Genomic DNA, 10,777 nt, shown 5'->3' on the forward strand with positions numbered 1-10,777 from the left:
ATGGAAAGGATTATTTTGTTTCTAAGTAACTTCATAACACTACAGAAGAGAGCTTGAGATCTTGATGTACTGAAAATTTTTTAAAATGTGGGTTTTCCAGAATAGCCAAAGCAATCTTGAGAAAGAAGAACAAAGCTGGAGGTATCATGTGCCCTGATTTCAAACTATACCACAAAGCTACAGTAATCAAAACAGTATGGCACTGCACAAAAACAGAAATATAGATCAATGCAACAGGACAGAAAGCCCAGAAATGAACCCATGCACATATGGTCAATTAATCTACAACAAAGGAGGCAAGAATATACAATGGGGGAAAGACAGCATCTTCAATAAATGGTGCTGGGAAAACTGGATAGCTACATGCAAAAGGATGAAACTGGACCACTTTCTCACACTATAGACAAATATAAGCTCAAAATGGATCAAAGACTTAAATGTAAGACCTGAAACCATAAAACTCCCAGAAGAAAACATAGGTAGTACACTCTTTGACATTGGTCTTAGCAATATATTTTTTTTGATCTGTCTCCTCAAGCAAGGGAAACAATAGCAAAAATAAAGAAAAAGGACTACATCAAACTAAAAAGCTTTTTCACAGTGAAGGAAAACTATCAACAAAATGAAAAGGCAGCCTACTGAATGGGAGGAGACATTTGTCCATAATCTATTTGATAAGGGGTTAATATCCAAAATACACAAAGAACTCATACAACTCAACATTAAAAAAAACACAACAAAACAATTCAAAGATGGGCAGAGGACCTGAACAGACATTTTTCTTAAGAAGACATACAGATGGCAAACAGACACAAGAAAAGATGCTCAATATCACTATTCATCAGGGAAATGCAATGCAAACCTACAATGATACACCAACTGACACCTGTCAGAATGGCTATCATCAAAAAGACAACAAGTTGTAACAAGTGTTGCCGAAGATGTGGAGAAAAGGGCACCCTTGCACACTGTTGGTGGGACTGTAAATTAGCATGGCCATTATGGAAAACTTAATGGAAGTTCCTCAAAAAATTAAAACTAGAACTACCATATGATCCAGGAATTTCTCTTCTGGGTATTACTCAAAGAAAACCAAAACACAAACTCAAAAGGGTATACGCACTCCAGTGTTCACTGCAGCATTATTTACAATAGGCAAGATATGGAAGCAACCTAAGTGTCCATCAATAGATGGAGGGATAAAGAAGATGTGGTAATATGTACAATGGAATAATACTCAGTCATTAAAAAAATGATCTCTTGCCATTTGCAAAAACATGGATGGAGCCAAAGGGTATCATGCTAAGTGAAATAAGTCAGAGAATACCATATGATATCACTTATATGTGGAATCTAAAACCAAAACAAACAAAACAAAATGAAAACAGACTCACAAATACAGATAACTAGTGGTTCCCAAGGTCGAGGGGTAAGGGGTTGGGTGAAATAGATGAAGGGGATTAAGAGGTACAAACTTCCAATTATAAAATAAATAAGCCATGGGGATGTGATATATAGCATAAGGAACATGTTCAACAATATTGTAATAGCTTTCTATGGGGATGGATGGTTACTAGACTTATTGTGGTGATTATTTTGTAATGTATATAAATGTTGAATCACTATGTAGTTCACCTGAAACTAACATACTATTGTATGTCAACTATATTTCAAGTAAAAAAAAAAAATTAAATGCGTATTTTTTCGGGACAAGTGTGAAAATGTAAAATCAAAATTTCACAATATTGTGCACCTGATCAAAATTACTAGACATGGAAAGAAGAAGAAATATATATCCAAAAACGAGGAGAAAATTAACCGATCAAAACTGACCTGGAAATGACACAGTTGACAGAATGAGTAACTAAGTACATCAAAACAGTTATTATAACTATATTTCACATGTTCAAAAAACAAGAAGAAGGATTAACTGGTTAGAGACATAGAAGACATAAAAAGACCCTAAATGAACCTCAAGAGGTGAAAACTACAATGTCTGAGATAAAAATATGCATTGGATTGGAATACTGAAAGAATAAAAAAGATTAGTGAATCCATGTATGTGAAAAAATATCACAACATATTTTTACAGTATATCTATGTATGATAAAAACTAGAATCAGCTTTAAAATAACATATACTAGATGTTAAATGTGTTCACCTTTGAGGAAGGGGCAGAATTTCTGAGTTATAAAGAGGGACAACTCTGATTTCTCAGTACTGTTAGAATTTCTTGCAATAACACATATGCAGTTATTGTAGTGATTAAAATATTTGAATAAGTCTAATGCCAGAAAGAGTAGCTGTGCTTTAGCCACAAAAAGTGACTGATAAATTATGTAACAGACCAAACCTGAAATATGAAAGCTTAATATAATAAAAGTTTATTTCTCCCTGTGAATTGGCAGACATCCTGTGCTAACAGGTAACAAAGGGGTTCAGTCTGCTTCCTTCTTGTGGGTCCATGAACAAACACACAATTTCCATGTTTACTGATGAGTGCAAGAAAAAACATGGAAGGTGGTAAACTGGACAGCAAATGCTTTGGTCTGGACATGACAAATATTGCTTCTGCTCACAGATCAATGGCAACGGCTAGTCAAATGCTCTTTCTAACTACAAGTGCACTTGGGAACATAGTCTCCCCATGAGCCCAGGAAGGAGAGGAAGACAAGATGTGGATGAATACTTGCAGTTTTCCCCATAAGCTGTTACAAAGTTAGTGCTCAATACACCATGACTAGTAGAATTTCTATGACAATCATCCTCTCTATTTCCTGTTAGAGTTTCTGAGGAGGCCAGATTTCCTTGAAATTCTCCCACTTTCCTGAGGTCCTACTATGTGACAGTTGCTCCCAAACACAGGCTCACATCAGATTTTCTAAAGGACTCCATAAAAAGCAGCAAGAAGAGTTTTGTCTTCTTCACTCAGTAGTACCTTTCTGCACTGACCTAAACTGTAACTCCTAAAATCTTAATGGAATGAGAATTTTCTTCTTTCTGTTGGTTTCTGGTCAAAAAATCTATGAATTTCTGCCACCTTCAAGATTACTGAACATGACTGAACACTTTTACAGGTATTATTAGGCACAAAGAAAAACCAGGATTTTCTTTTGGGTCACATAGTGAGACAAGAGGCAGTAAAACTGCATTGAAACATTTTTATTTCTCCTAACCAAAGATACTGTGTCTGTCAATAAACAATTTTTCACCTCCTGGAAGGACTCCAGGGAATTTAAGAAATTAATCCTCACTAGATGTTTGCTGTGCAGTGATTTCCAAGGTCTTTCACCTCTCCTCAACTATCACTTATGAGGGAAATTTTGCTTATTAACCACACAGGTAAGCTCATAAGTGTATGTGCTCAGTGGGCAATCTAAAAAAAAAAAAAAAAAAAAAAAAAACTCATCAAAATTATATTGCAAATATCAAGGTGATTTCAAAATCCTCTCTCCAACTTCAGGGTTTTATCCCTCAAATTAGCAGATTCTATGCTAAATCAGACCATATTTACCACCTCTTTGGGAAAACATTTTGAGAATGAGGCAGAGATGATCATTGTTGGGTGGCCAGGTCTAACTTTCAACACCAGGTTACCTTTTATGTGGAACAGGATTTTGCTATCACTGGGGTACAGGTGATGGAGAGGACCACCAGGGAGCTGGAATGCTCCAAGTCAGGGGGAGGGCAGGTGAATTTTGCCCTGTTTGCTCCACTGGGAGCAGGTGCACCTTTCAGAGGAGGACTGAAGACCCGGCCAACAGGTCAGGTTCCAGTTTGGACAAGACGGTGCACTGGAGAAGACCCAAAGGAAGGACACTCTATTGCAGAGACAGCAGGAGCTGATAAAAATGCCAGCTCCTAGGCAGTCAGCTCTCAAGATGTTGGTAAAAGAAGCTCACAGACAATCCCCAAATCGTGTGCCTTATTTCAATCTTATTTCTTTAAACCCGCAATAAGTTCCTGGCTCCAACATCCTTCTTTCTATATCCTGAGAGGCATTAAGGAGTAGTGAGAAGAGAAATAACTTAAGGGACAGAAGGTCTGATTCAGGCTGGGAAGAATGGAAGAGTAAACTCTAAATGAATTCACAGAAGAGGTCTAGTGGCAGCTCTGTCACAGACTAGACATGTGAAATCAAGTACAATCACAAGCTCTTTGAGCCTGAGGACCTTCTTTTACGTGAATTTGGTTTGGTAAGTTCTGTCTTTTGGAACTGTTGGAATGTGTATGAAGTATATTAAGCACATGGCACAGTGCGTGGACTATTGTAGGGCTTTAAAGAATGAGAGTTATCACTGTGATTATGTTGGTCCCAAATCCTATCCCCCTCACCTGTGTGTGTGTGTCTGTTTATGAGTATGTTTTCTAAATCTAGGCTTTTTTTTTTAGAACACACAAAGTGCTATAGGCCATGGTATATCAAATCAGACAAAAATGTTTCTCAGCAAGTAAAATTTTGTAAAAATTTCCCCCAAACAAACTGATAGAAAGAGATCAGATTTGTGGTTACCAGAGGGTGGGGGTAGAGGGAATTGGATGAAGGTGGTCAAAAGGTACACATTTCCAGTTAAAAGGTAAATAAGTACTGTGTATGTAATGTACAGTATGATAAATATAATTAACACTGCTGTACGTTAGATATGAAAGTTAAGAGAGTAAATCCTAAGCATTCTCATCACAAGGAAACAATTTCTTTCTGTTTCTTAAATTCTGTATCTATATGAGATGATGGATGTTCACTAAAATTATTGTAATAATCACTTCATGATGCACATAAGTCAAATCATTATGCTGAACACCTTAAACTTGTGCAGTGCTGTATGTCAGTTATATCTTAATGAGATGGCAAGAAAATAAAAGAAACAAACAAGCAAAAAAAATTTCACCTCAGAGTTTATGTTCTTTAACTCGGGTGTGGGAATGTCATCCCCAATTGGATGTAATTCAGATTTCCTAGAATTTGTGACAAGGACCAACTCCTTGCCTCTCTCCCAGCTGCACTCTGTAGGGGTTCTAATACAGTAGCCCCCCCATGTCCAAGGTGGTATGTTCGAAGAACAGCAGTGGATGTCTAGAACCACTGACAGTATTGAACCCTGCATATACTATGCTTATTCCTTCCTACATATATATACCTATGACATAGTTTAATTTATAAATTATGTATAGTAAAAGAATATCCAAAATGGCAGTATCACTACACTTGTGTTTTGGGCCATTATTAAGTAAAATAAGAGTTACTTGAACACAAGCACTGTGAAACCATGACAGTTGATCTGATAACCCAGAAGGCTACTAAAGGGAATGAGTCAGGATATGCTGGACAAAGGGATAATTCATGTTCCAGACAGGATGAAGTGGGACAGCAAAGTACTCAGAACGGAGTGCAATTTAAAACTAATGAATTATTCATAAATGACCTACCATTGAATAAATAGCCCCCAAAAATCTATTGCTTCCTTTGTCTGCCTCAAAGTGTACAGTCAGATCAATGTCCCATTGAACTTTGCACTGGTGTGAAATCATCTGATGTATTTGGTCAATTTTGGGTGTAACATTTTAAAAATAAGTAGTCGATCATGTCTAATTTATCAGTTTATGTATCCCCAGCACTTCTTTTTTTTTTTTTTTTTTTTTTTTTATTTTTATTTATTTATTTATTTATGGCTGTGTTGGGTCTTCGTTTCTGTGCGAGGGCTTTCTCTAGTTGTGGCGAGCGGGGGCCACTCTTCATCGCGGTGCGCGGGCCTCTCACTATCGCGGCCTCTCTTGTTGCGGAGCACAGGCTCCAGACGCACAGGCTCAGTAGTTGTGGCTCACGGGCCCAGTTGCTCCGCGGCATGTGGGATCTTCCCAGACCAGGGCTCGAACCCGTGTCCCCTGCATCGGCAGGCAGATTCTCAACCACTGCGCCACCAGGGAAGCCCCCCAGCACTTCTTATATGTTCATGATATATAATAGTTGTTCAATAAATATTTAACACCTGAAAAAAAAACTAATGAATTACTTACTTCATGAATTTTCTATTTAATCTTTTTGGACCGTGGTTCCATAGGTAACTGAAACCATGAATAAGGAGGGATTACTGTCTGTCATCGCAAAAATGCCACTTTGCATATAGGTTATTTTGAATTGAAGGTACTTGAGAAACAGTCGATGGAAGAAGGACACTCTGACCCTCATTGTCCCCCTGAAAGCAGGAGATAAATCTCCCTATGAAAGACACCCTCCCTGTACCAAGAGGGTAGAAGGTATTCTTACCATGAGAGACATTCAGGGCCAAGGAGGCTGTATAAATAAACCCTGTTGTTTCTTCAGCACTTACTACTCCTAGTCCAAACCCCTTGGTCATGTCAATTCAACTATAAACACAAATTTATAGTTTCGTTGTCTGAAAGGTATAAAAGCTTCCTGCCCTAGGCATTTCTTTGAGTCTCATATATTTGTGATGCTCCAATACTTACAAGCATCATTAAATTTATTTTTCTGCTGTTAATCTATCTTTTTCCTACAAGGGTATCTCAGGGAAGAACCAAGATGAATAGAGGGAAAATTATTTTTCCTCCCCTACTCCTTCCATGCAACCTTGTTACACATTTTCATTCATTTTATCCCCACCAAAAATTTAACTCTCCCTTCTTATTTTCCAAATTACACTGAACACGGCTTAATTAAAATTTCCTCTGAATGAAGTGAGCACTGGCTCTTCTAGGTGATGGCCAACTGTCAGCCCAGTGGCTTCTGGGTGGCCCACTACCCAGTTTCATGTAAAATTAGCTCCCACTGAAGGACATGATGTTTCCCAAAGTCCCAAAGTGCCATGCCTAACTGCAGTAACACTTTGACAATCTCATAGGATTGTCCACCTCTACCCACTCACTCCTTCATTTTACTTGTCATTTAGGACACAGAAGATCCCACAATTGTCCTCCAAAGATGACTGCTTCTATATATTAAAATCTATGGGCAGGTTCTGAATCCTTAATCTTAGCATTCCCAGTACTACTGCCATGCTTTACAAAGAACAGGTGTTCACTGAAGGTTCGGGGAATAACTGATCCAGTGAGTGTGAGGTCTAATTTATTAACATTTATTTCTTATACATTGTTGAAAGAACTAGCAAATCCATGTACAGTTCATTTAATTTTACAAAACAAGAACTAAAAGGGATAAGAATGCCTTTATATCTTTAGACTTTCTTCTCTATTTTTCCTTATTGATCCAAACTGTATTAAAACTGATCCATCACATTTCTAAGAAAATGTCTATAGCAATGCCATGTTCTTGTCACAGGTGACAAAATAAGATGGTTTCACAATTTGTTTTACAAAACAACAAAACTCTTACTTTAAACCTCATTATAACATTAAATGTGCGACCAACACCATTCACAAACTTGAAGATTTTGAAGGAAGTTAAATCTATATTAAAAGAAACCATATTTGAATAGCACATACATCAAAAAAATAAATTTTAAAGTTAAACATACAAAATAGGAAGACATAGGCATAAATACTGTCTTCCTTTCAGCCTCACCTCAGACCTAAATTCTACAAACACTAACTGCCTCTACCATCAATGCATGAAGAAAGTATCCCTGACTCCCCTAGGTGTGGGAGAAGCTGCTAGCCTTGGCACTAGAACTTGCAGTGGCTACAGAAGGAGAGGAGCCCTGCCTGAAATTCTGGCTCGGGCTCTCTCTCTTTCATCTTGCAGAGCATCCTCATACTGAGATGGGAAAGAACTTGGGTCAGTCCCATGAACCTTGGCCAGAAACTCCAGGACCTTCGTCTTGGTGGTTTCAGCGTGGGCTCTGGGGCCCCACAGGAACTCAAATTGCACAGGATCAGTGTTGGCCACCTGCTGGTACTCCAGGTATTTTTCCTTCACGAAACCTTTGGTGATGAGCTCCCTGGGCTCCCCAAAGATGAAGTGCTTCCTCCCAGAATATAACCTGGTCACATTCAGAACTTCCCAGACATCGTCTTCGGTAGCACGGTTGCCCTTTACGAAGATCACACCCAGGATAAGTATCAGGATGCCAGTCTTGGGCATGCCCACTTCACCGTGCAGCTTCCCATCATAGGTAAGGCCAATTTGATGAGGAGGCAATAGTGGTGGTTGGCGGGATCCACTTCCTTCAGATCAAGGTGAAAGATCATCTCCAAGCACTCAGAGGCTCTCAGGAGGATCTCAGGGAAGTGGACTTGGCAATCTTTGATGACAATCTCCAACATATCTGCCTTTGTTATTGGCTCTTTCATTTAATACTTGAGCAGCAGGAAATTCACCAACAGAGTCACTTCCTTATCTAGAGCATCTATGGGCACATTCTTGGGGTCTAGCACAGCCTGTGAGATGCCTGGACTATGCTCTTCTTCTTGGATCATGGAGCCCTCATCTCATTTGCTGGATGAGGTGGCTGTGATGGCAGTGGGAGATGCATAGAAACTCTGAGGATCCTCAGGAGTGGGTCCTCAAATACTTGCAAATGAAGCAACTGACAAAGGATTAATCTCCGAAATTTACAAGCAGCTCATGCAGCTCAATATCAAAAAAAACAAACAACCCAATCCAAAAATGGGCAGAAAACCTAAATAGACATTTCTCCAAAGAAGATATACAGATAGTCAACAAACACATGAAAGGATGCTCAACATCACTAATCATTAGAGAAATGCAAATCAAAACTACAATGAGGTATCACCTCATACCAGTCAGAATGGCCATCATCAAAAAATCTACAAACAATAAATGCTGGAGAGGGTGTGGAGAAAACGGAACCCTCTTGCACTGTTGGTGGTAATGTAAATTGATACAGCCACTATGGAGAACAGTATGGAGGTTCCTTAAAAAACTAAAAATAGAACTACCATATGACCCAGCAATCCCACTACTGGGCATATACCCTGAGAAAACCATAATTCAAAGAGAGTCATGGACCACAGTGTTCACTGCAGCACTATTTACAATAGCCAGGACATGGAAGCAACCTACGTGTCCATCGAGAGATGAATGGATACAGAAGATGTGGCACATATATAAAATGGAATATTACTCAGCCATAAAAAGAAACGAAACTGAGTTATTTGTAGTGAGGTGGATGGACCTAGAGACTGTCATACAGAGTGAAGTAAGTCAGAAAGAGAAAAACAAATACTGTATGCTAACACATATATATGGAATCTTAAAAAAAAAGGTTATGAAGAACCTAGGGGCAGGTTGGGAATAAAGACGCAGACCTACTAGAGAATGGACTTGAGGATATGGGGAGGACAAGGTGAGAGAGTGGCATGGACATATATACACTACCAAATATAAAACAGATAGCTAGTGGGAAGCAGTCGCATAGCACAGGGAGATCAGCTCTGTGCTCTGTGACCACCTAGAGGGGTGGGATAGGGAGGGTGGGAGGGAGGGAGACGCAAGAGGGAAGAGATATGGGGATATATGTATATGTATAGCTGATTCACTTTGTTGTAAAGCAGAAGCTAACACACCATTGTAAAGCAATTATACTCCAATAAAGATGTTAAAAGAAAAAAATAAGTAAGGACACGATAAAGGTTAACATAAAGCATAGTTAATTATTCTGATAAGACACAGTATCTTTGATTCTTATGGGGATTACTTAAAAGGTAAAGAAAAACCTTTTACAATCTATTATTAAGAGCAGACCAAAAATTAAAAAAAAAAAAACAAAAAAAGACTTTGTTATTTCAACAGAGAGAAAACCAAATTCTAGTTATGCATCAGTGTACTTTTGATATTAAAGTTCATTTTGTTTTTTTTTAAGAAAACCCTATAAATAAATCTACCCAGTCTTAACCCAAAACAACAACAACAACAACAAAAAAACAAATACAAAATAAGTAAGCCTCAGAGATGTAATCTATAGCATAAGGAATATGGTCAACAATACTGTAATAATTTTCTATCGGGACATAAGGTTACTAGACTTTTCACGTTGATCATCTCCTAACATGTAAATGTCAACTCACTATGTAGTTCACCTGAAACTAACATAATATTGTATGTAAACTATATTGCAGATTAAAAAAAAAAATGTTTAATGTGTATTAGTTCTCGACAAATGTGAACAGGGTGAATCACAATTTCACAATCTCTGGCATCCAATCAAATATTACCAGGCATGGGGCTTCCTTGGTGGCGCAGTGGTTAAGAATCTGCCTGCCCATGCAGGGGACACGGGTTCGAGCCCTGGTCTGGGAAGATCCCACATGCCGCGGAGCAACTAAGCCCGTGAGCCACAATTACTGAGCCTGCGCGTCTGGAGCCTGTGCTCTGCAACGGGAGAGGGCGCGACAGTGAGAGGCCCACGCACCGCGATGAAGAGTGGCCCCCGCTCGCCGCAACTGGAGAAAGCCCTCGCACAGAAATGAAGACCCAACACAGCCCAAAATAAATAAATAAATTAATTAATTAATTAATTAATTAAAAAAAAAAAATTACCAGGCATGCAAAGAAGCAGCAGTATGTAACCAAAAATTAGGAGAAAATTAATCTCTCATAATTGACCTGGAAATAACACGGTTGACAGAACGAGTAAATAAAGACATCAAAACAGTTATTATAACTGTACTTCATATGTTCAAAAAACAAGAAGACTTCAACTGGTTAGAGACATAGAAGATATAAAAAGACTCAAAGTGAACCCAAAGAGGTGAAAACAACGTCTCAGATGTGTTTTTATGTCGGATATTGAAACAATAAAAAAGATTAGTGAAGACATGTATGTGAAAATACTCAACA

The 10,777-nt window shown here is 38.5% G+C and overlaps 1 pseudogene; it reads right to left on the bottom strand.

Moving 5' to 3' along the window:
• Nucleotides 1-7,610: 7,610 nt before the first annotated feature.
• On the bottom strand, nt 7,611-10,159 carry LOC137756287 (melanoma-associated antigen B16-like; annotated as a pseudogene).
• Nucleotides 10,160-10,777: the final 618 nt, after the last annotated feature.

This window comes from Eschrichtius robustus, chromosome X, assembly GCF_028021215.1.
Source record: "Eschrichtius robustus isolate mEscRob2 chromosome X, mEscRob2.pri, whole genome shotgun sequence".
NCBI lineage: Eukaryota > Metazoa > Chordata > Mammalia > Artiodactyla > Eschrichtiidae > Eschrichtius > Eschrichtius robustus.